Consider the following 25,915-nt stretch of genomic DNA (forward strand, 5'->3'; position numbering starts at 1 on the left):
GCTCCCAGGATCCTTTGTAGTAATTGAGCATGAACACTGCACTACATTACCCAGAACCCTCAGGGGCTGCAGCTCCCAGGACCCTTTGTAGTAATTGAGCTGCACTACATTACCCACAATCCTCAAGGGCTGCAGCTCCCAGGATCCTTTGTAGTAATTGAGGTGCACTACATTACCCACAATCCTCAGGGGCTGCGGCTCCCAGGATCCTTTGTAGTAATTGAGCATGAACACTGCACTACATTACCCAGAACCCTCAGGGGCTGCAGCTCCCAGGATCCTTTGTAGTAATTGAGCATGAACACTGCACTACATTACCCAGAACCCTCAGGGGCTGCGGCTCCCAGGATCCTTTGTAGTAATTGAGCATGAACACTGCACTACATTACCCAGAACCCTCAGGGGCTGCAGCTCCCAGGATCCTTTGTAGTAATTGAGCATGAACACTGCACTACATTACCCAGAACCCTCAGGGGCTGCAGCTCCCAGGATCCTTTGTAGTAATTGAGCATGAACACTGCACTACATTACCCAGAACCCTCAGGGGCTGCGGCTCCCAGGATCCTTTGTAGTAATTGAGCATGAACACTGCACTACATTACCCAGAACCCTCAGGGGCTGCAGCTCCCAGGACCCTTTGTAGTAATTGAGCTGCAATACATTACCCAGAATCCTCAGGGGCTGTGGCTCCCAGGATCCTTTGTAGTAATTGAGGTGCACTACATTACCCAGAACCCTCAGGGCTGCAGCTCCCAGGATCCTTTGTAGTAATTGAGCTGCACTACATTACCCAGAATCCTCAGGGGCTGTGGCTCCCAGGATCCTTTGTAGTAATTGAGGTGCACTACATTACCCAGAATCCTCAGGGGCTACAGCTCCCAGGATCCTTTGTAGTAATTGAGCATGAACACTGCACTACATTACCCAGAACCCTCAGGGGCTGCGGCTCCCAGGATCCTTTGTAGTAATTGAGCATGAACACTGCACTACATTACCCAGAACCCTCAGGGGCTGCGGCTCCCAGGATCCTTTGTAGTAATTGAGCATGAACACTGCACTACATTACCCAGAACCCTCAGGGGCTGCGGCTCCCAGGATCCTTTGTAGTAATTGAGCATGAACACTGCACTACATTACCCAGAACCCTCAGGGGCTGCGGCTCCCAGGATCCTTTGTAGTAATTGAGCATGAACACTGCACTACATTACCCAGAACCCTCAGGGGCTGCGGCTCCCAGGATCCTTTGTAGTAATTGAGCATGAACACTGCACTACATTACCCAGAACCCTCAGGGGCTGCGGCTCCCAGGATCCTTTGTAGTAATTGAGCATGAACACTGCACTACATTACCCAGAACCCTCAGGGGCTGCGGCTCCCAGGATCCTTTGTAGTAATTGAGCATGAACACTGCACTACATTACCCAGAACCCTCAGGGGCTGCGGCTCCCAGGATCCTTTGTAGTAATTGAGCATGAACACTGCACTACATTACCCAGAACCCTCAGGGGCTGCAGCTCCCAGGATCCTTTGTAGTAATTGAGCTGCACTACATTACCCAGAATCTTCAGGGGCTGCAGCTCCCAGGATCCTTTGTAGTAATTGAGCTGCACTACATTACCCAGAATCTTCAGGGGCTGCAGCTCCCAGGATCCTTTGTAGTAATTGAGCTGCACTACATTACCCACAATCCTCAGGACTACAGCTCCCAGAACCCTCTTTGGTGACTGAGCAAGCTGTTGGACTGAAGGACCCACAACCCTAAGGGGGGATTTAGCTCCCAGAACCCTCTGATGTGAGTGGGCAGAACTACATGACTCACTACCCTCAAGGGCTGTAGCTCTAAGGATCCTCTGTGGTGAGAACGGGAGGGCAGAGAACTTAACTCTACTACCTGGAATCCTTGGGGGAGGGGTTGTCCAGGTGAGTGTGCAGCCTGCAACTCCCAGAGGCCTTCACAGTGCGGGCTGTGCAGAAGGCCAGACTACACTGCCCAGAATCCCTAAACCCTGGGCACCCAGACACCTTCCTGTCGAGGGCTTCAGGGAAAAGCATCTGGGGTGTCCAGGCAGATCCCAGGAGCCTTGATGGTGAGATCCACTTAGATAGCATGGACTGCATTACCCAGAATAATCAATGGCCTACAGACCTCTGAGGTCAGGGCTTCCTGAGTAGTACAGACTACAATGCCCAGAATTCCTGGGGCTCAGAGTTCTAAGGTGCCACTATAATGTGGGCTGCACCAACAGAGCTCCACACCACAAGGTCCCTGGTGCTTGGGGGCCTGCAGCTCCCTGCCGCAGTCTGGCTGGGCACAAATCAGGAGCCACTCACAGCTTGGTAGATTCAAACAGCAACTCTTTATTCCCGAACTCACACCGGCCTCTACAAACACGTTCTGGGGAAATCCACGTTCTCTGCCCAAATCCACACCTCCACTGGGCTTCTGTCTCCCAAATATATTCTGAATCCCGTGAGAACTCAAGGGGAACTCAGGCAGCAGGATATGCCCTATTCTAAATGGGGAACGCCCTAAACTCGGATTATCCTAAACCGAGAACACCCTAAACACGGATCCGCCCTGGTCCTTGAGCAAGGTCACCTTACATGCAATGTCGCTGCAAAATGTCCTATTTCCATGAGTCCTTCCACTAAAGAAACATGGGGGTACGCTGGCAAGGAAATTGTCATACCTACTTGGCTGATGGCTCCCAGCAGCTCCCAGGAGCCTCTATGGTGAGGGCTGCATGGGCCAAATACACTTCCCAGAATCCTAGGGGCCCCCACGTAGCACCTCACAGAAACTTCGCAATGAGGGCCACTTTGTAGAATACTGGACTGCACTGGCCAGAATCCTGGAGTATGTGGTACCTGCAGCCTCTGTAGGCTTCTGGGGTGAGGCCTGCATGGCCAAAACTCCTGACTACACTGCCAGGGTCTTCCAGGTGCCAGCATGTGGCACACAGCTCTCAGGTCCTCTGTGGCTGGGGTGCAGGTGTTAGGTAGTAGCTAGCAATGAGCAGTGAAATGCAGGCAAGGTCCCAAGAGTTCTTTAAACTACTCCCAAAGTAGATGAGAAAGCAAAGGTGGTAGTTAATTTGTAGAAATAAACTGAAGCAGAGGAGCTAATGGGAAGACATGTCAAGAGAAAGGAGTAATGGGACTAACTCTTTCCACTGAGGTTGGTGGGAAGCTAGAAATCATGGCTAAAGGTGGCTCCATTTGTCTGGAAAGGAAGTCAGGGCACAGACCAGGCAAGACACCAAACAAAAAGCAGATTTTATTTGTCTATAGCCAGGTTCAGAGGGCACAGCTTTTGGTGTAATCAATCAATCCCCCTGAGCTTTGAGTTCAGTAGTTTCAGAACTCTATACCCAGCATGTAAGGGGAGGGGCTCAGAAGTTCCCAGTCTGCAGAAGTTCACACACAAGCAGCTTTGTCTTTCACTGTTGTGGGCAAGTTAACCCTTCAAGGACAGCGACTGAGAAGGGGGGAGCTTGTTCTCCCCTCCCTTCCTCCCCTGCCAGCTCTTACCATGGAGCCTGATTGGTAACTTCTCTCAGAGATGTAGCCATCTCAGTGAGGCTCCAGCTCAGGGCCAGAGGCCTGGTTACAGGATTTGTCTTTTATTTATTTATTTATTTATTTTTATCACATTAAACAGTAAGAATCATTGGGCAATAAAGATCTTCCTTAAAGGAAATAAAAACATTTTAATAGGTTTTTATCATGTCAAAATATGGACAAAATGTTAGCTCACATTAGCATAGTAAAATTAGGGAAATAGCCTGAAATATTCTTGAGTTGATCAGTTAAAATTTTGATAGTCAGTACAGTACATATAAATCTCTTTTTTAATTGTTTTTGCTTTTTATATTATCTGTCTAGATAATGATATAAAGATTTTCTGGTTTAGGAAAATACTTTTAAAGTTAAAATCTAGAAGACCTTGTATCCCCCAAAGATGATTTTTTGATTCTTCTTAGGACCTCCAATGTGTGCTTCCTCTCAGTTGAAGAATCTTTTCCTTTTAGAATTTTTCCTGGTTATACTTTGGAGTAATTTTTGAAATGTGGGAGGCGGGACCAGGAAGCCCACTCTGCCAGGCTTCCAGTGGTTACCATGGTGACGGAAACAGCATGGAGCCTGCTGCCCACAGTCAGGCAAGGGTTCCCTGAGCTCCCCTAGCTGGTGGGACTCTGTTAGATTTGTCTCTATCCCCAACCTGGGCAGGATCCTAGGGACGGGTAGCAGCTGGCCTTGTCTCTGCGACCTGCGCTTGCAGCTTGTATTCTCCTGTGTTTTGTACTTTTCCTTGTAGCATGGAGGATTTTAAAAGTGAGTTTTAACGGCAGACACCAGTGTTTCTCTCAGATTTTAGAGCAGTCTTCATTTGGCACCAGGCCAGGTTGCTTAAGGGTTAAAAGCACTGCTGGATGTGAGCCTAGGTACAGACCCCACAGGGAACAGCAGCTAAAGTCTTTTGTCCTCAGTGGCTGAGTTCCAGCCTTTCTGATTCAGTAGGACAAGAATGTAGCAAACAGGTTCAGTATAAACCTTCTGAGTATTCACAAAAATAACATTCACTCCTCCACAGCTAAAGAATCCTTGTATCAAGTCTCATCAGAAAATCCTCCTTCCCCTTTTCTCACTTTCCAAGCACAGACTTCTAGTATATAACCCCCCAAAATCTTTACCTAATATTTCAAAATACAAAAAATTCACAAAAACAATCCAAAAAAGTCCACAAAAGCACTTTCCCCATGGGGGAGGCCTGACTTAACAACGTATCCCATTAATCATCTTAATAATTCTTTACACTTAGAGTCTCTAGAATTATAAATTTTTTTCTTTCTAAAGACAAACTACTCCCAAATATTAAAAAGTTAATGTCACAGATTTTTCTTCTACTTCACTTACTTTCTGCAATTCAGCCCACAATACTCTGCAATCCTAAGTGTGCTTAACTTCTGGAGAGAAATTCCAAACCCACTAAATTTCTAAAATTCATCCTGGGGTTCCATATGGGCCACAAATTGTCACCTTTCTCATGACTAAAACACTCAGGGTCACTCCAGGTGAACTGGGCTGTGTGAAATAATCACATAGAGACGGAGAAATACCTTTTCCTTTGGGTCCTATGGTGATGGCTTCTCTGACCTTAAGGGTCTGAAGAGAGGGAGAGAAAGAGAGAACACACAGACACACACACACACACACACACACACACACACACACACACTCCTGCTGAACACTTTTATTGAGGAGAAGCCATTCAAATGAGGCAAGGGTTCAGGTTTCAGGGGGCTGAGTCTAGCTTCCTGATGTCTGTGTCAGCAGGTTGACTGACATCTAGGAAGGCCACACCCAAAGGCAGAGCAAGAGCAGGGGACACACAAAGGGAGTTTCCATGGACCATTCTATCCCAAACGGGGCAAAGGGGTAGGATTACAGAGGAACAGGTGAGTGTAGCTCAACCTCAGGGGAGAGACCTACATCTGAAGACATGCCTCGACTTTCTGAGCTGGGACAATGCCCAAGTCACCATGAATTGATTGAAATGATCAGTCAGAGTCTCTTGCTTCAGGACTGGAAGGTGTGGGTCATTCAGAGTGGCTCCCCACACTTCTATAAACTACTAAACTGGATAAATGTCTGTGATAAACTAGTAATGGGGCATTCAGCACCTGGAGTGATGATTTCTTCCAGGCCAGTGGCCAAGTGAAATAGAGAAACAGGAAAATAGGAAGTTTACCTACATTGATCTCTCTTGTAGACAGAGACTCTTTTGCTGAGAGTCCTCAAATCAATTATGGTGAAGATTTCTGGGGAAAGTTAGTTAAGATTTTCTGTGGAGGAGGGGGTGCCACTACAGAAGATCCCTTTAGTAGCACAGTCACACTAAGGTAACTTCTGAGCAGCAATTGACCCCAGTGCCCACATCAACACGGATTGACTTGTGGATGAAGCCCCTTAAATAGGATGGCCACCGTGACAGTTTTGGAGAGGACCAGCTAAGGTCAACAACTCCACTGCCCAACGTGAAGGAGGAGTTGACCACATGATGGGCAGAGTACAGAGGTGGTCCCCAGTTCTCCTGAAAACATCAACAGTAGTGAAGTTTGGGGACAGCCTTGTCTCCTTTTATTCCCTGCCTGGAGATGCCCACTCTCCCCCTTGAGAGTGCTTTTGCTGAAGCCTCACTTTTCTCTTAGTCTATTTCCACCTCACTGTCACTTCTCAGAACCCTCTCCTGTATGGCTTTTGGTGTCTGACTTTAAATTTTCTTTTGCTGCAGCACAAGGGCTGGGGTTTGGAGTTTCCGCTCCCTGCTCTCTGGTAAATGGGGAGGTGGGCTTCTGGCTCCCTTTTATCCTCTCCTGAGATTCCACTCCATGGTGACACAGCCAACTCTGCCAGACCTTGTGACAGCAGTGGGGACAGGTTCTATCCAGTAACAGCTGAGAGTGGAGAAAGGGCTGAGGTTTACCAGGAACTAGGGGTGGGCACCACCTCTGAGCATGAGCAGGGTCCTGCGGGGCGTGGCCATCAGGGGTGGCCATTAGGGGCGTGGCCATCGGGCACGTGGCTATCCGGGCACTTGGCCATCGGGGGGCGTGGTCATCAGGGGAGGGGCCTCGCTGCCATCTTTGACGCCAGTCCTCCTCCTTCTGGGTGAGAGGTGAGCTTTCTCCTCAGCACCCACTCGGCAGAGCCTGACTCCTGGAAACTGTGGGTCGCCCTTCAGGGAGGGCCTGAGCCCCCTTTTCCTCACAGCTACCTCAGGTGGACGCCTGGCTCCGGGACACTGGGGGTCATGTCTCTAGGAACACCTGGAGCTCCCTTCTCAGAGCTGCCTCAGGTGGGCGCCTGGTTTGGGGGGCACTGTCGGTCCTAGGGTCGCCCATAGTTCCCTTCTCTTCAGAGTTGCCTCAGGGAGCCACTGGGCTTGGGGACACTGTGGGTCATGTCTCTAGGGACCCCCGTAGCTCCCTTCTCCTCAGAGCTACCTCAGGTGGACACTGGACTTGGGGACACTGGAGGTCTTGTCTCTAGGGACCCCCATAGCTCCCTTCTCCTCAGAGCTGCCTCAGGGAGCCACCTGGCTCGGGGTCACTGTGGGTCACTGTTAGACCAGGACGCAAAGAAAAGACCAGTGACTCCAATTAAAATCAAACGAAATCAAGCTGATTATTTCCACCATCCGGGCTGCTTCTCCCACCCAAAAGTACGGGAAAAGACAGCCCCAGCTTTCTTGCAGCGCAGCTCCATAGCCCAGAAGGTTACACAAAGGGGGTTACAGCTAGCAACACTCGACAGCAGAGCACAGAGGTGGTTCACATTTGCTGGCCCCGACATCAGAATTCATGAAGGTCGTTAGCGCCTCAGAGAGGGGCGTTGTCTGGCCAGGGAAGGCCAGGGTTTATGGGGCGTCACTGCAGTTTCAGAGAGGGCTGCTGTCGGGTCAGATGGCCAGGCAGGGGGAGTTCAAGGCCCGGGCAGGCATTCCAAGCAGGTTCAGAATCTGCAGTAATTTACAGTGAAACCAAAATTAGCTTTTCATGGATTTGTGGCAAGATGGTTCCCAATTTTAAGAGGGAATCAGGCTGGGTCTATTGTCATGTCTCTAGGGACCCCTGGAGCTCCCTTATTTTCAGAACTGCCTGAGGGTGATGCCTGGCTTGGGGACACTGTGGGTCAGAGCAGTCCAAGTGTGACACCAGCTTGGGGACACTGTGGGTCATGTATCTAGGGATGCCTGGAGCTCCCTTCTCCTCAAAGCTACCTCAGGGAGCCACCTGGCTTGGGGACACTGTGGGTCATGTCTCTAGGGACCCCTGGAGCTCCCTTATTTTCAGAACTGCATGAGGGTGATGCCTGGCTTGGGGACACTGTGCGTCATGTCTGTAGGGATGCCCAGAGCTCCCTTCTCCTCAGAGCTACCTCCGGTGGATGCCTGGCTCGGGGACACTGTGGGTCATGTCTCTAGGGATGCCTGGAGCTCTCTTGTTCTGAGTTGCCTGAGGGAATTGCACTAGATGCCTCTGGAATGACCCGCAGCAGGTGTGGGAAATGTGGTGTTGGTGAGGAGAGAACCCCACCTTGGGACTGAGCTGAGGAGAGCCTGGCTGTGCGCCCTGCTCCTTCACTGTTTCATTCAGGCTAGCTCTGCAGCAGGTCTAGGTTGTGACCCTCATCGTCTTTTTAAAAATAATTTACATTAGGTATATATTGCCATAATTTAAAATAAAATTTAGATGTAGTTGGACCTAATACCTTTATATAATTTATTTATTTTTATGTGGTGCTGAGGATTGAACCCAGAGCCTTGCACGTGCTTGGCAACTGCTCTACCACGGAGCCCCAGCCCCTCATCCTCTTCCTACAGTTACCCCAGGTTTTTCCTGGAGATCCTGGGTGGGATGAAGGAGGAATGATGAACGAGGGTTCTAAGCCCAGGAGAGACTCCATTACTTGTGTTCCTTATTGCTTATTTTTTCAAATATTATTTTAGTTGTCCATGATTGTGTTTTATTTATTGATACTGAGAATCAAACCCAGTGCTTCGCACATCCTGGCAAGTGCTCTGCCACTGAGTCACAACCCCAGCCCTCCTTATTGTTTTAATGGTGTCAAAGTAATAGAAAAGAACACGGAAATATGGAAAAGCACATGTGTTACCAGCCCACTACTTTATTTCAGTTTAGTATGTTATTTGTAACAAATTCATTTATTAAAAATGTATTTCAGGGCTGGGACTGAAGCTTCCTGGTAGAGTGATTGCCTAGCATGTGTGAGGCCCTGGGTTTGATCCTCAGCACCACATATAAATAAATAAGATACAGGTGTTTGTTTGATCTACATCTAAAAATATTAAGAAAGTTTATTCCATGTACTAAACTCATGAACCACATTTCATGGAACTAAACTCACAAAACTAAACTCATAAACCACATTTTTCTTTGGTTGAGAGAATTCCAGTTTAATTGTCAGTATATGTGCATCTTCCCTCTTTTGAAAAATTTTTTAAATATTATTTTTAGTTGTAGTTGGACACAATACCTTTATTTATTTATTTTTATGTGGTGCTGAGGATCAAACCCAGGGCATCACGTGTACTAGGTGAGTGCTGTACCACGGAGCCACAGCCCCAGCCCTGGTGCATTTTACTTATCAATAATAGTGGGGTCCATTTTGATGTATGTGGACATGCATGGAGTATAATTTGTTTAGTTTCACCCCAGTATTTCCATGTTCCCTCCACCTCCGTCCTCCTGCTCCCCTTTCTCTAGTGGTCTTCCTTCTATTTATTTATTGTTTTGTTAAACTGGTGGTTTATAGACAGACACGGAGGGGGGATTCACTGTGGTGTGGTCGTATATGTACTTAGATCGTTTGGTCAGTTTCATTCTGCAGTTCCTCCCTTTTCCCATCACTCCTCTCTCACCCTACACCCCCTTCTATTCCACTGACCTCCCTTCTTTCTTTATGGGATCTCCCCATTTTATATTTCCTTATTTACCTCTAGTTTCTGTGTATAAGATAACACATTTGACCCTTGGCTTTCAGAGTCTGACTTATTTCAGGTAGCATGATGTTCTCCAGTTCCATTCATTTACCAGCAGATGCAGTAATTTTATTCTCCTTTATGGCCGAGTAAAACTCTGATGTGTGTATATGCCATGCTTTCTTTATCTGCTCATCTGTTGACAGACACCTGGGAAGGTTCCATAGCTTGGCTACTGAGAATTGTGCTAGCTTAAACATTGATATGGCTGTATTCCTATAGCATGCTAATTTTTGTTCTTTTAGGTAAATACCCCCCCCCCCAAAAAAAAATGGGTTGGAGGCACAGCTGGATCATGTGATGGCTTCATTTCTAGTTTCTTGAGGAATCTCTGTACTGCTGTCCATAGTGGTTGGTTGCACTCGTCTGCACAAACAACAGGTGAGTGTACCTTTCTCCCTATCCTCACCAGAGTTTGTTGGTTTTTGTATTCCTGATGTTTGCCCTTCTAACTGGAGATGGAATCTTAATGTAGATGTGATTTGCATTTCTCTGATTGTCAGGCATGTTGAACCTTTTTTTTTTTTTCCATGTTTTTGGTCATTTTTATTTCTCCTTTTTAGAAATGTCTGCTTAGTTCTTTCACCCATTTTTGTGTTGAGCTATTCATTTTTCTGTTGTTACATGTTTTGAGTTATTTATATTTCTGGATATTAATCCCTTGTTGGAAAAGTAGATGGAAAAGAGTTTCTCCCATTCTGAGGGGCTCTCTTCATGATCCTATTTCCCTCACTTGTCAGAGCATTTTAATTTGAAGGCATTCCACTTATTGCGTCTTGGTTTTATTTTTTGAATTTTATGGATCTTGTTGAGGAAGTCAGTGCCTGCCCTGCACCAATATGTTGGAGAGTCAGGTTTCTATGAGCCCAATCTACTTTTCCACTGACTTACATCTTCATTTTAGAAATCATTTATCTTGAATTGATTGATCTATAATAAATAGCATCTTACATTTTAGTTTTCAAGTGCTCTACAGCTTCTGCCAAAATAATTCATTGTTCATGAATGTGGTAATGCATTTAAATGATGATAAGATGAACGTAGAATAAAAGGAATTGGGTCTTATAAAAACAGTGTACCCGTTGCCTTAAATTATATACATATTTTAGACTGGGATTTGAACTCAGGACTTCATGTATCCTATGTAAGTGCTCTACCCCTATAAGTGAGCAACACCCTCACTTCTCTTTTTGAGAGAGGATCTTGCTAAATTGCCCAGACTGGCCTCAAATTTAGAATTTTCATTTCTCTGTCTTCCTAAGTAGCTGGGATTATGATGGTGTATACTACCGTACCCGGGTCCTGTCCTCTTTCAGTGGAATACCTGCTACTTCCAAGCACTTTATGGTGGCTGGTACAGAGCAGGCAGGGGTGGTGGATGGCCAGGGACTTCTGCCCAGGATTCAGTGAAGCTGCTGGGACCTACTGTACCAGGTGGAGGGTGGTGGGTGAGGCAGACTGTTGCTGCCTCCACCCAGCTCAGGTCAGTTTCCCTGAGGTGGGTTGTTGGGATGGAAGGCTAGAGAACTAGGGGCTCTGAGTGAGTGACCACCAAGGCCAGTATTCCTCACCATCTGTTGTCCCTCCTGTTGGCTCTGACCCTCCTCCAGACCCCTCTTCCAGGCCTGCCTTTCTTCTCCTGACCCCACCCCATCCCCCAGACCACATCCTCCATAGACTCTGCCTAGACCCCTCCCCCAAGGCCCCCACATCTCTTCTCCAGATCCCTGCCCTGTCCAGACTGTGGCCCTCCTCCAGACCCTACCCTGTTTCCAGGCCCTGCCTCTCTCAGCCACAGCTCAGGGCACTAATTGACAGTACATTTGCAGTGGTGCACAAAATAGCCTGTTGAATAAACATTGACGTTCTACATGGATGAAATATCTTGACTATATCAGGCTTTGATGGAACATGAACTGAATTTAGGAAAGTCACCTTTTTTTTTTTATCTAGATCATAAACATTTGAAATAAAATCAGAATTTGTGAAAGGTCAGGTAACACTTAGCTGTGAGACCTAATGATCCCAGGGTCTTTTCCAGTGGGAGATCTCCCAGCAGCAGTTCCAACTTTGCTATGCTAATGGATCGATTGAGTTTTCTTAATTTAGTTGTTTTGCAATGTCTGTATTTCCTAGGAAATGCCCCATGTCCACCAGGTTTTCAGTTCTTTTTAATTTTCTACAGAATTCTTAATCCTGTGAACTTCTGCTGTTTTCCCTCAGCAATATTTTTAAAATATGCTTTTTGCTTTCTTGGTTTTCCATTGAGAGACTTGTCTTGTTTGAAAATTCTCATGATAATCTTAAATGATTTTAATTATTTTCTGCTTATTGAGATGTCTTTGCATACTGGGTATGCAGCTCAGTGACAGAGCACTTGCCTAGCAATTGAGAGGCCTTGGGTTCCATCCCAGCACCATACACACACACATATATTTTTACACACACACACACACACACACACACACACACACACACACAATGTCATTTGCTAGAACTCAAGCATCAGAGGTATCCAGAGATATGTTCAAAAACATTATGTATTTACATATATATATAAATATATATATATATATATATATATATATATTTATATATATATATCTCACAATATCTCTTCCAGATTTAGATGAAATTTTTCTAAGAAAAAATTTCAATGTCAACTATTATATTGCATGATTCTTTTTTTAACCTTTATTTATTTTTATGTGCTTTTGAGGATCTAACTCAGGGCCTCGCACATGCTAAGGAAGCACTCTATCACTGAGCCACAACCCCACCTGATCCTTTTTTTAATATTTATTTTTTAGTTGTACACAGTACCTTTATTTTATTTTATTTATATGTGGTGCTGAGGATTGAACCCAGGGCCTTGCACATGCTAGGCGAGTGCTCTATCACTGGGCCGCAACCCCAGTCCCCTGCATGATTCTTTGTTTTTTTTTAGAGAGAATTTTTTAATATTTATTTTTTAGTTTTCGGCGGACACAACATCTTTCTTTGTATGTGGTGCTGAGGATCAAACCCGGGCCGCATGCATGCCAGGCGAGCACGCTACCGCTTGAGCCACATCCCCAGCCCATCCCCTGCATGATTTTTAAAACCACTGTAGATGAAGTTTCCTTAGGATCCAAGTCGTTACAATGTGTAAGAGACAAGTCAATAGCTGAGTTGTGTAATTAAGAAATATTTTTTACTAAAAATAAATTTTTAAACAAACATTTTCTTTTCTATTTTTCAATTTAGAAAGCATATCCCTATGTCTTATTAAAGTTCTACATTTGTTTATTTTTATGTGGTCCTGAGAATCGAAGCCTGTGACTCACATATGCTAGGCAAGTGCTCTACCACTGAGCAACATCCTCGGGCCCTAAAGTTTTACATTTATAAAAAGTTGTTTTCTTATTCATTGCAAGCAAGGGATTGGGTCTTCTGATGAGCATGATGCTTTGTATATTGCCAGGAATTCTTGTTGGAGAACTCTGTTTGTGTTTTGTATCTGTTTGAAGTAGCATTGAAAATATACCATTATGTTTTGAGTTCAGAAATTTGAATTTCTTCTTTTGAGGTTATATGTTTATTAACACTAAGAGTTATTTCATGTGAAGTGCCATAATTACATTTCATCCTAATGATTGTGCCCCTATGTGCTTATAAGTTGGCTTTTAGAGCAGAGTTGAGTATATTGCACATCTGCTGGGTTTATTAGAAAAGTACATACACTTTTTATCATATTTAAAAAGCTATCATATTTAAAATATTATCATATTTAAATTAGTAGAAGCAGAGGTTAGATATGTTAGCATTGTGAGCTGAACAAAGTGCAGGTTTACTTTAATTATTTTTGGGAGGTTGATATAATGGCTTCTTCCCTGTTCTATTCCTGCAATGGTTGTCTATGATCAGTTGTGTGGCCTGGAGAGTTTTTGTTCACACTGGGTGTTGACCTCAGGGCCTTGTATGTGCTTGGCAAGCACGTAGCTACATACATCCCTAGCCCTTTTTAAAATTTAATTTTGAGATATGGTCTTGCTGTATTGCCCAGGTGAGCCTCAAATGTATGATCCTCTTGCCTTAGCCTCCCAAGTAACTGGGATGACAGGCATGTGACTGGCATGTCCTTGTGCCTTGTGCATGCTAGGTGAACTCTCTACCATGGAGCCACAACCCAGCCTGGAAATGTAGTCATGTTTAAAGTTTTATTTGAGTATCTTTATCTTTATACAGAAATTTCAAAGGAAGCCTCAACCTGACTTTGCCCTTGTGATGACTTAGGTGCACTATCTCAGATGTATTAACATCTTAGACCATTTGTCATGAAGAATAAACACTAGTATGCTATAAATAACTGAAGTTGTATTTCCTATGGATTCTCATTTCTGCCTCTTCCTGTTCCAGGACCCCATCCAGGACCCCAAATGACATCCAGTCAACATGTCTCTGTAGACTCCTCTTGGGGTGACAGTTTCTCTGAACTTCCTTGTTCCAGTGACCTCGGCACATGGGGAGGACCTGTCAGGTATTTTTAGATTGTTCTGCTTTGGAGTTTACTTGTTTTTCCTCACATCTAGACTTGGGCCATGGTCTGGGGGAAGCAGTCACAGAGGTGGAGAGCTGCTCTGTCATCTCAAGCCCTCAAGGTGAATGTCACTTTAGTATTGAGTGTGCTCAGCTGGCACACTCAATACTAAAGTATTGAAAGTATTGAAATACTAAAGTATTGAAAGTATTGAAAGGCACTTGAGTGCCTTTCAAGTTTCTGACTGTGGAGTTACTGTTCTCTGCATGTCCCTGTTGTATGTGTTTCTGGAAGAAGTCATTATAGAGGGCCCACACTTAAGGAACAGGGAGTTAGCTGCACCTCCTCGATGGCCTTGTCTGCCTTAGTTATGTGGTATGCTTCTTCACAAGAGGTTTCTGCACAAGAGAATTGCATGTTGTAAATAATTTATCTCAGTCTATAGCTTTTCTTTTTTTTCTGTCTTTCACAGAGTATACAATTTAATTTTTTCATGTGATGCTGGGGATTGAACCCAGGGCCTCACATATGCCAGGCAGGTGCTCTACCACTGAGCTATACCCCATCCCTTTAAAAATCTCCCAGGCTGGCCTTGAATTTGCAATCTCCCTGCCTCAGCCTTTTTTTTAAAGAGAGAGAGAGAGAGAATTTTTTAATATTGATTTTTTTTTAGTTTTCGTCGGACACAACATCTTTGTTTGTATGTGGTGTTGAGGATTGAACCTGGGCCGCACGCATGCCAGGTGAGTGTGCTACCACTTGAGCCACAACCCCAGCCCCCCTGCCTCATTCTTTTGAGTAATTAGGATTCTTGGCATGCAACACCACACTTGGTAAAAATTTGATTTTATAAAGTCCATGCTATCAATATTTTCTTCTGCCAATTTACTTTTAGTATTGTGTGTTAAAACTCATCACCAAGGGCTAGGGATGTAGCTGAGTATTATAGCTGAGGTTGTATGTAGCTGAGGTTGTCCACCATGTGTGCTGCCCTGCATTTGGTCCCCAGTTCCAGAACACACACACACACACACACACACACACACACACACACACACACACACCAAACACACAGTATCACTCTCTAAGATTCCATGGATTTTCTTCTGATTCTCTTAAATTTTTTTTTCATATTTTAGTTATGGATGATTATGAGTCAATTTTTGTGGAAATTTTGGTTTGCATATATTTTCATTTCACTGAATATAGTTTCCAAAGCTTGTTAAATCACCACTTTTTGACAAATAGCGTTTAATGGGTTTCATTTCCATTTGAATTTCCAAAATCATGTGCCAGGTTTCTCTTCTTGCAACTAAAAGGCTCAGGGGCCACTCCAGGTAAACTGGGCTGACTGGGCTGTGCAAAATGACCACACAAGAGATACAAATACCTTTTTTTTTGGGGTCGTTGTGACGGCTCCTCTGACCTTAAGGGTCCTCAGGAAGAGAGAGAGAGCATGCACTGACCCCTTTTATTGAGGAGAAGCTATTCAAATGAGGTAAGGGGTCAGGTTTCAGGGGGCTGAGTCTATCTTCATGATGTCCACTGTCAGCAGGTTGACTGACACCTGGGTAGGCCACACCCAAGGACACAGTAAGAGAAGGGGACCCACAAGGCACTTCCATGGAAAATTCTACCCTAAACAGGGCAAGGGTTATATCACAAAGGAACAGGTGAGTGTAGGTCCACCCATGGGCTGTAGCAAGACAAATCCATGCCCCAGACACCGACCCTCGAACCCAAGAAGGTGGGGAAAGCTCTGCCACATTTCTGTGACTGAGCGCCTCAGCACCCAGCGGGGGAGTGTGACTCAGTCACGTCAAAGTTGGTCTCCCACACAGTTGCCTCCTGGACACCCAGCCCCTGAGTGGACAGTGGTGGTCAGCAGGAGGATGCCCACTTCCTGGGCCCCTGCTTGGCCTCCCTAAGGTCCCCGCCTGGCCGCTCAGCACCCTGTATCAGTGACTGCACCTGAGACCAGGTCTCTCCCTCTTCCCAGGCCAGCTGCCCCTCTCCAGGACTGACCACTAGGCCAGGACCAACTCCACACAGGCCTCACTCCCAGGATGGAGGCTTGAGCCCCAGGACGGCCTTCCTGTTCACAGCACTGCCTGCCCCTGCCCACAGCACAAGCTGCACTCTGCCACCATGACCACGGGGACCCCAGGACAGAGACTCCCAGCAGCCGGCAAGCAGAGCCGTGTGCAGCTGCAGGCCACCTGTGTGGGGACCTCCAGGAGCTCTGTGCTGAGCCCTCTGGAGTCGGGGATTCAACGTTCTACGTCACTCTTAGCATGTGCATTTGAGGAGGGTAGCGTGGAGCCCCTGTGCAGGGACAGTGTGCAGGGGCCTCTTGGGGTTATGCAGGAAGTTCACATTCCACATTACCTCCAGCCTAGGTACGTCCCTGAAGACCCAGAAACAGACGCTGGAATGAAAACTTGTGTGTGAACATTCACAGCAGCACCATGCACAAGGGTCAGAAAGGAGAAGTGACCCAGTTGTCCACTGAGGAGGAATGGGGAACAGGACGAGTCCATCCACATGATGGAATATTACTCAGTCCTGAAAAGGACTTCAGCTCTGACACATGCTACAAGTGGGACGGACCTTGAGACCTGGGGCTCGGTGAGAGAAGCTGACACAGAGGGTCACATAGTGTGGATTCCATGGGCAGGACCTATCCACAGCAGGCCATCCAGACACAGGCAGTGGGCAGGTGATGGGGCTGGGCAGGGGACTTGGTACTGCTGGAGTGCAGGTGCCTTCCAGGGGTAAATGGGCTGTTTGGAAGTAGAGGCGCTGGGCGCCCAGTGCTGTGAAGGCACCTGATGTCCGGCTCGATCCCTGGCTGATGAACTTGTGCACGTCCAGCACAGCTACAGCCCATGCTCAGGTTCCAGCTCTCAGTGACCCAGCACCAAGTGGAGGCAGAGAGGCCAACCTCAGAGACACCAGTGTGGCCACATGTTCTGGGGAATGCAGGTGACCTGTGGGGACCTTGGAGAACACACGGGGGCATTACAAGCTGAAGCTGGGTGACACTGGACATAGCATGGGGCAGTCCTGGGGGAGACCACATCCCAGGGCAGCAGCTGCACAGATGACGTTGAGGTGGCCACATTTATTATCAGCTGTGAACAGCGGTCAGGCAGGGAGTGCCCTGCCAGAGCCGAGCCTGGCCTGACCCCAGGGATGGAGGCCTGGCTCAAGCTGCATTGGACGGTGGGGTTCCTCAGCCAGAGAAGTGGCAGGATGCAAGGCCTCTCACCCCCAGGCCCAGGACCTGCGGGAGGAGAGGGTGGAGGTGAGTCCCTGGGCACAGCTGAGTCTCCCGGCAGCACCAGCCACGGCAGTGCCAGCCACACCAGTTTCCTAAACCTCCCGTAAACGTCTCTGTGTACAGCAGGGCACATGGGGCCTTGGGAGGGCTGTTTTCCAGGTGGACAGATGTCCCCATGGATGCTGCCAAGCCCGCTCCAGTCCCCTAGGTCAAGATGCGTTACACCTGGCCGAGCAGCCATGGCCGGGAGCCAAGCTGACCCTGGCAGGGACACCCCACTGACCTTGAAGACGTGTCCTGCCTGCGGCTCCCGCAACAGCTGCTCTGGACTCAGGCTGTCCGCTGCAGAGGTCACGTACAGGTCGGAGTAGTCAGCCCCCCCGAAACAGCAGGACGTCACCCTGGACACGGGCATCTCCGGGGTGCACAGCCGCGTCCCTGTGAGTAAAGCTCAGGTACATCCCTGAAGCCCAGCCACCCATCTGCTGCTGGACCCCAGGTGGCCTGACTGCCCACTCCCCAGTGGGGCCCTGGGCCGGCTGGTTCTCCCTGGCACCTGCAGCACTTGATCCCCAAGTCTGCCCTTCCTCATGGACTGCAGGGGTCAGCAGGGCCACCTGGAGCCCAGGAGCTGGAGAGGCCAGTCTCCTGGAGGGAGCTGGACACATTGTAAGAGGTTGGTCCTGTCCACATTTGCACCCCAGAACCTGTGAGTGGGACCTGGTGTGGGAACAGGATCTCTGCAGAGGTCATTAGTGAAGGGTCCTGAGATGGGCTTCTCCTGGGTCAGGGGGCCCTCATGCAATGGCCATGTCCTCCCAAGAGACAGAGGAGGGGACACAGACCCAGAGGAGGAGCCCTGTGGAGACAGAGGCAGAGACTGGAGTGAGGGGCCACCTGGAGCCCAGGAGCTGGAGAGGCAGGAGGAGCCTCTCTGGAGCTCATGGAGGGAACTGGACACCATGGTAAGAGGTGGGTCCTGTCCACATTTGCACCCCAGAACCTGTGAGTGGGACCTGGTGTGGGAACAGGTCTCTGCAGAGATCGTTAGTGAAGGGTCCTGAAATGGGCTCCTCCTGGGTCAGGTGGCCCTCATGCAATGGCCATGTCCTCCCAAGAGACAGAGGAGGGGACACAGACCCAGAGGAGGAGCTCCGTGGAGACGGAGGCAGAGACTGCAGGGAGGGGCCACCAGCCCAGGGCCACCTGGAGCCCAGGAGCTGGAGAGGCAGGAGGAGCCCCCTGGAGCCTGTGCAGGGAGCTCAGCCTGTGACCCTGGTCCAGCCTCCACCCTCCAGGGTGGGAGAGGACAAGGTCTTGTAGTTTTCAACCGCTGGTTTGTGGTCATTTTCTACATCAGCCCCTGTGTTCCCTGCACTGCCCATCTGCACAGGTCCCCCTGTAGCTGGACAAGCAAGTGGTCCCACTCCTGGACCCTGAACACCGTGGCACAGAGCACCCCATGGCCCATCCTTGACCGACTGCCCTATGCACACACCTGTCTCGGCGTCCATGCGGATCACCCTGCCTCCATCAATGCAGGCCACCCAGAATGTCCCCGTGGTGTCCATGAACAGCCCATCTGGCATGCCTTGCTCTGGCTCCAGCTGGCACACCTGTCATGGGTTTGCTGCGGCAGGACAGACAGAGGCGTGTGGCCCCTCACTGCCCAGACCAGGGGGTGACATAGTGTGGCCTCAACAATGTGAGGGAGTGACAGACCCCATGGTGCATCTGGGACCCCAGGAGGGGACTCGGGAGGGTGTGGGGGGCTGGCCATAAAAGGCCCTCCCCGAGAAGGGCATTGGGGGGCTGGCCATGGTTGGTCCCGCCCAGTGAGGGCTTATGGGGCTGGCCATGGAGGCCCGTACTTCAGGGAGGATGTGGGGAGCTGGCCATGGAGGCTCCTACCCCAGTGAGGGTATGGGGGGCTTGCCACAGAGGCCCATACCTGAGGGAGGGCGTGCTGGGCTGGCCAGGGAGGCCCCGCCCAGGTAGGGCATGGGGGCTGGCCATGGTGGCCCCACCCATAGAGGGTGTGAGGGCTGACCATGGAGGCTCCTACCCCAGGGAGGGTGTGGGGGGGGCTGGTCACGGTAGCCCCATCCAGGGAGGGTGTGGGGGCTGGCCATGGAGGCCTTCCTCTGGGGAGGGTGTGGGGGGCTAGCAACGGTGGCCCCTACCCAGGCCTCCTGTCTGCACGTCCTAGTCATAGGCCCGCACAGAGTAGTCCAGGCCGTCCACGTGGTAGAGAGTGTGATGGTCCAGGGACCAGTCCAGCCCGTTGGGGATGTCCAGCTGTCTGACCATGGAGCAGTCAGCATAGAGTGTGTACAGGGAGCCCTGCCCCGGCTCCCACACTCCTGGGGCGGATGCCTCTGGCATGGTGCCTGGAGAGAGTGGAAGGTCAGTGGTCAGCACCCCACCCTGTCCTGCCCACCCCACACAGACCCGCTGTGCAGAGAGCTGTGGTCACCCTCAGTCGGGGGACAGCAGGCAGGATGGGCCCTCAGGCTGCATCTGTGAGTGAGCCTCTGTGCTGGGCGAAGGGGGGACCCCAGGGATGTTCCACTGGGAAGAGTCCTGCTCAGGCAGAGGTGCAGGGCCCTCAGCCGCACGTGAATGGCCTCTGGCCAGCGGCCCTGGCCACTGCCCCACCCTGGCTGCTTCGACCCTCCCAGGGTCCTCTCTGGGCAGGGATCTGGGAAGAATGACATGGAAGCCATGGGCGTTGGAGTGGGAGGGAACCTGTGGGCTGCCCAGCACCTGCATGGCCCCCGGGGGCCGCTTGCCAGCAGCCTGGGGAGGGCTCCTGAGGTCCCCACCCAGCCGGCATCCGCCATGATGGGAGGCTCTGCAGGTGGCCTGGGCCAGTCCTTTCAGCAGCCCACCTGTCACAAACCTCCCGGTGGGGTCCACCTTCCCGTCCTTGAACCTGTTGTGGGGCTCTTCCCAGTCCAGCCAGGCCGCCCACTCCACCTGCCCCTTCTCCCAGTCCAGGAGGCCAAGGCAGGTGCCAGAGGCCACCATGTAGCTGCCCTCTCTGCGCAGAGCCACACAGCCAACAGGATCTCCTGGGCGGACAGAAGACAGCAGGGTGGCCCGGCTGCTGCTTCTCCAGGAGACTCCACCCACGGGGCTCCCGCCAGGAGGCAACATCAGGGCACAGAGCATGTCTCAGCACAGGACCAGTCCTGCTGGGCCTGCGTGGACCATCTCTCTGCACCCCCTCCCCACGACGGGCCGCTCCGATGGGGAGGGGGCTGCAGAGAGCCTGGTCCACGCAGGCCAGCAGGACTGCAGGAGTGGAGAGCACTGGCCTCTCCTCACGTCAGTGCTAGTGTGAGAGCCGCGGGTGCCCCTGAGCCCTCGGGTAGGACGCTGGGCCTGGGGCAGGCTCCACAGGATGGCACCTGAGGCCAGACACAGACTTGGGGCCAGCCCTGATCTGCAAGGGGGACAGTGGCACCTGCCCTTGGGAGGGGGAGGGGGAGTGGGGGATGCTCCCAGAATGCTGCTTCTGCTCCTCAGAAAACCCACAGGGGTCGTCAGCCACACAGGTGTGCAAACCTCTCAGACACACAGGTACCTCCCAGGTGTGTGAGTCCATAGGGGTCAGCAGTCCACACAGGTGTGCAAGCCCCACAGACACACAGGTACCTCCCAGGTGTGTGAATCCACAGGAGTCAGCAGTCCACACAGGTATGCAAGCCCCACAGACACACAGGTACCTCCCAGGTGTGTGGGTCCATGCACACACATGAGCCTGGGAAATGCACAGTCACCCCCACCCTAGCTCCTGAGTCAGGACAGGTGCATGTGTGGCATAACCCGGGGTCAGAGCCAGGTGCAGGCTCCACACAGCAGCCAGGAGGATGTCAGTGTTTCCAGGATTTAACCTGGATGACAGCAAGCCCGGCTTTGGTCCTTCCAACTATAGCTATACACCAGGACTTCCCACCCCATGGTCTGTCCTGTGCCCAGGGTGTGACAGCCCACACTTCAGGGGCTCTGGAGCAGGGGGACAGGTGCTGAAGAAGCAGGTGCCCCGGCTGGGCCCCTGCAACCCTCAGGCCACGAGTGATGCTGGACACCTGTGGCAAAGGCACCAACAAGCCCAGGGACCTCAGGGACATGGGTCCACAAGCAGGCAGGACAGCTTCAAAGCTAAACGAGCCGACTTCAGGGGACACGGGGCCCTGGGCACATAGGATGGTCTCACAGCTCCCTTCCCAGAAGCACCTGGATCTCCAGGGGACCCATACTTCCTCAGGCCCATGTTCTGCAGGCCCCAGGCCCACTTCCTCTGGCCCAAAGTCTCCACCTCTCAGACCCACTTCCTTTGTCCCACCCTCTGCAGTCCCCCAGGCCCACTTCCTCTGGCCCAAAGTCTCCACCCCCCCAGACCCACTTCCTTTGTCCCACCCTCTGCAGATCCCCAGGCCCACTTCCTCTGGCCCAAAGTCTCCACCCCCCAGACCCACTTCCTTTGTCCCACCCTCTGCAGCCCCCAGGCCCACTTCCTTTGTTCCACCATCTGCAGGCCCCAGTTCCACTTAAGCCCCCTGTCTGCACCTCCCCAGAGAGTGGGTTCCACCAACACACAGTCCTGGTGTTGATGTCCACAAACACCAGCTGCCCGGTCTCCTCTTCCCACATGGGACACTCCCCCATCCTGTGCCTCTCCTGGATGACAGCCTCGATCCTGGGGGACGCCATGGCCTGGGAGGAGGACAGGGCTGTGAGTGCCCTGTTCTCTGTCCCATTCTCCTGGTCATCAGGTGAGGGCTGCTGGACCGTGCAGGCTGGGCGCTCCCGGGTGTGTGACATCCTGTGGTCTCAAGGACAGCCCTCTTCTGCTCATGAAGCCTCACCCAGGCAGACAAGGGGATGCAGAGAGGGAGCAGGCCGAGCCCACGCCCCTCCTGGCTCCTCTGTGCCTCGTGTCACCCTGCATGACCCGAGAGGTCGACAGAACGTTCAGGTGCCCCGTCACTTGAAGAGGCACCCCCTGGCAAGGTTCCAGGAGTCCCCCTTTTCCTCTGGTGGCACAGTGTGCCCACCTCCCCCACCTTCCAGGCCCCCCACCTACAGCCTGGGAAGCAGGGGCTGCTAAGCTGAGCCACTGTCCAGGTGGGCCCGGCTCAGAGGCTGGGGTGGGTGTGATCTGCAGGTGGCTGGCTCCAGAGCACACATCCTGGCCTCTCCGCCCAGGAGACCTCTGCCCCAGAAGGGCTCACTTCTCAATGCTCCTGTTAATTGGGTTGCTGTGAGACCCCTGTGCTCCGTGGGACTCAGTTCACAGGGCCCTTCCTGGACAGCACCAGGAGGCCCAGCAGGCCAGGGCTCCCATACTTGGGCGGCTCACGTGCTCCTCAGCCCCCAGCAGGTGGGGGCGGCGACTCCCTTCCTCCCTTCCCTCCCTGGTCCCTCCCTCTGTGCTTCCCCAAATCAACAGAGCCCCAGGCGGTGGCATGTCACCTGCTGTGTCCTGCAGAGCCAAGGTAGCAGTTGCAGGAGTCGCCAGTGCACTCTGCATTAGAGTGGGAGAAGCAGCAGCCCCTGGGACCTCGCTTCCGTAGAGACCCTGGAGGTCGAGGCCAGCGCCCCGCCAGGCACCGCTGAGCCTTCCCCTTAGGGCCGACCATTCGGCTCCCCAGCCCTCCTGGGTTCTCCCCTCGCACAGGGCTGCCCTGGGCAGCGGGACACTGTGCTCCTCCCCTACTGCAGAAGAGTGCCGGCTTGCAACTGGGGGTCCACGGGCTCACCTAGGCAGGCTCACAGGGAGCACAGGCTTGGCCGGGCAGGCGCAGAGGGACGCAGGGGAGGCACGGGTAGCCCTGGGCAGGCACACAGGGCGCTGGACAGGAGCAGAGGGGGCGAAGGGGAGCCCTGAGAGGGCGCAGGGGAGGCACGGGGAGCCCTGGACATGCACGTGGGGCGCTGGGCAGGGCTCTACTCACAGGCATCCTGTAAAGAACGGACTGCTGACCCCCGAGCTTCACCTGGTGACCCGACCCGGCCTCGCACACCTGGCTGTGTCACCCAAGCGTTCACAGGCACCAGCGGCCCCCCCCCCCCTGTCTTCCACCCTCTGAGATGGTCTGGGCGCCACTTCCCCAGCCACGGGTTCCTCCCGCTGTGGAGCAGGGCTTGGCACAGGCATGTCGTCCCCCTTCCCCAAAAGGAGAGGTGCTGGTGGTGGAGGTGGAGTCCCCGCACCCACGTCTCCATGCCGCTAAGTGAGCCCAGCTCCTCCACACCCCAGGCTCCAGCCCGGGAACCCAAGGACCCCAGGCTCCACGGTCCCCTCCCCATGGGCTAGAACCGGCCTTGTGGGTGAAGGACTCCCTTGGGAACCTCCTCCTCCTGGGTTCCAAGCCAGCGCTCGGCAGCATCCTCACCCCAACCCTGGTCCCAGAGCTCCTTAGGGCCCCAGACTGCAGGCGCCTGTCTGGGAGACCACCAAGGTGGGTGCTGGGGGCTGGTTCCTGCTCCCACAGCCCAGGAGAGGCCACCGCCTGCGTGGAGGGGGTCTAAAGGGAAATGGATGGAGAGCTTGGACCTGGAGCCCGTCCACTCCATGAAAGGTGCTGGGGCTCTTGGGAGCACTGGCTGCAACCAGGGGGCGCCCCCTCACCCCGAAGGCTCCTGCTCAAGGGGAGGTCAGTGTGTAGCCCTGGATCTCACCCAGATTGGGAGGTGCCCTCTGGTCCTTCTGATTGGCCCTCAGGGTTTGAAGACAGGTCAGGCCCCCCTGCTGGGCAGCCTGCAGTTACCCTGGAGCCAGCCCCAGCATGGGTGCGTCCACTCATTCTCTGGCTACAGTGGGCAGGACACACACCCACTCTGCAGGGCTCTTGTAGAAGCAGACACCTCCCAGGACCACCAGTGACGTGCAACTCTTCAAAGCTAAGGGGACATATTTAGGGAGCCATGTGGAACCCTGAGGTCAAGATGGCTGAGGTGGCCCCTGATCCATCCCGATGGCTCTCCTCTCTATGCTCAAGCCGAGGACAGACAGCAGCCGGGCAGTGTCAGACCTCACGACATCTTGAGCATCAGGACACAATGCTGCCTTGGCTTGGTGGGAAGGTACAGTGGTCTGGAGAGAGAAACCAAGGGTGGCAGGCAGTCCCTCGGCTGGGCAGGCAGGGTGATGGGCCTCCATGCAGAGCACCTAGCTCTCCCAGAGACACACTGTGAGGGCGCAGAGCCCCACACGCCCTTTGCTCCCACATTCCAGGGGCCCTGGCACCAAACCGCTTGTCATGCCCCTGTGACCCCACAACAGGACTCCAGGCACCCACCCTTCTCCGCTCCCTGGTGGTCCGGCCGTCCACCTGTGCTTGTCCTCCACCTGCCAAATGCTGGCCCGTTCCCAGGCCCTGCCTGGAGTCCCGGGCAGCTTCCTTCTGCACCTGGGGCGGATGATCTCATCTGTCTCATGACTTACACCCTCTGACCTCCCATGACTCCCCCGTTTGTAGATGAGAACACACGGGCTTCCAGACGGGACTCCGTGCCCAGCACCCTGCTTGGAAGTCTATCAGGCATCCCACATGGGCTGGCCCACTCGCCCTTGCTCCCCTGCCTTCCTCCTCCTGTCAATCATCTGCCTTCCTCCTCCCCACCTGGGATGCCTCATCATGTCCTACCCCAGTGGGGTGACTAGCACCCCAAGTGCACTGGGACCTCGGGTAGGGCTTCTTTTGCATGTAGGGTCTCTGCAGATGTAATTAGGTAATGATCTCAACATGACACCATCCTGGGTCAGGTGGCCCTCATGCAATGGCCGTGTCCTCACTAGAGACAGAAGAGGGGACACAGGCACAGAGGAGGACCCACGTGGAACGGAGGCAGAGACTGCAGTGAGGGCCACCAGCCCAGGGCCACAGGAGCCTGTGCAGGGATCTCAGCCTGGGGCCCCTGGCCTTGGCCTCTGCCCTCCAGGGCTGCAGAGGACAAGGTCCTGTGGTTTTCAACCGCTGGTTTGTGGTCATTTCCTACATCAGCCCCAGGGTTCCCCTGCACTGGCCAAGTGCTGAAAGGCCACCTTGGCACTCCCGCCATCTGTAAAGTTCCCTCTGTAGCTGGACAAGTCCTGCCTGGAGCCTGTGGAGGGAGCTAAGCCCTGTGACCCCTGGTCTCAGCCTTCTGCCCTCCAAGGCTGGGGGAGAAGATCCCACTGGACTGGCAAAATGGTTTAAGCCCCTGTGACTCTTTGTTTCCAAGCACAGGACACTAACAGGGCCATGAAATTGCATCCAAAGTTGGCCCCTCATCCCAGCCTTCCAGATGTCCTGTCCACCAGGCTCATTTCCTGCCTCCCTCTGCTCAGCTCTGCAGCTCCCTTGGCCCTGGGGCTCCTTCCTGCTCAGTTCTGCAGCTCCCTGGGCCCTGGGGCTCCTTCCCCCCTCCCCCCTTCTCAGCTCTGCAGCTCCCTGGGCCCTGGGGCTCCTTCCCCCCTCCCCCCTTCTCAGCTCTGCAGCTCCCTGGGCCCTGGGGCTCCTTCCCCCCTCCCCCCTTCTCAGCTCTGCAGCTCCCT

General features: G+C 52.2%; 1 long non-coding RNA gene across 1 annotated transcript; it reads left to right on the top strand.

Moving 5' to 3' along the window:
- The first annotated feature begins 9,868 nt into the window (after positions 1-9,868).
- Positions 9,869-14,828, top strand: LOC143388111 (uncharacterized). The gene is made up of 3 exons (XR_013089944.2): positions 9,869-9,946; positions 13,964-14,084; positions 14,758-14,828. It is a non-coding gene; the product is annotated as an uncharacterized LOC143388111 (long non-coding RNA).
- Positions 14,829-25,915: the final 11,087 nt, after the last annotated feature.

This window comes from Callospermophilus lateralis, chromosome 1 (genome assembly GCF_048772815.1).
Source record: "Callospermophilus lateralis isolate mCalLat2 chromosome 1, mCalLat2.hap1, whole genome shotgun sequence".
NCBI lineage: Eukaryota > Metazoa > Chordata > Mammalia > Rodentia > Sciuridae > Callospermophilus > Callospermophilus lateralis.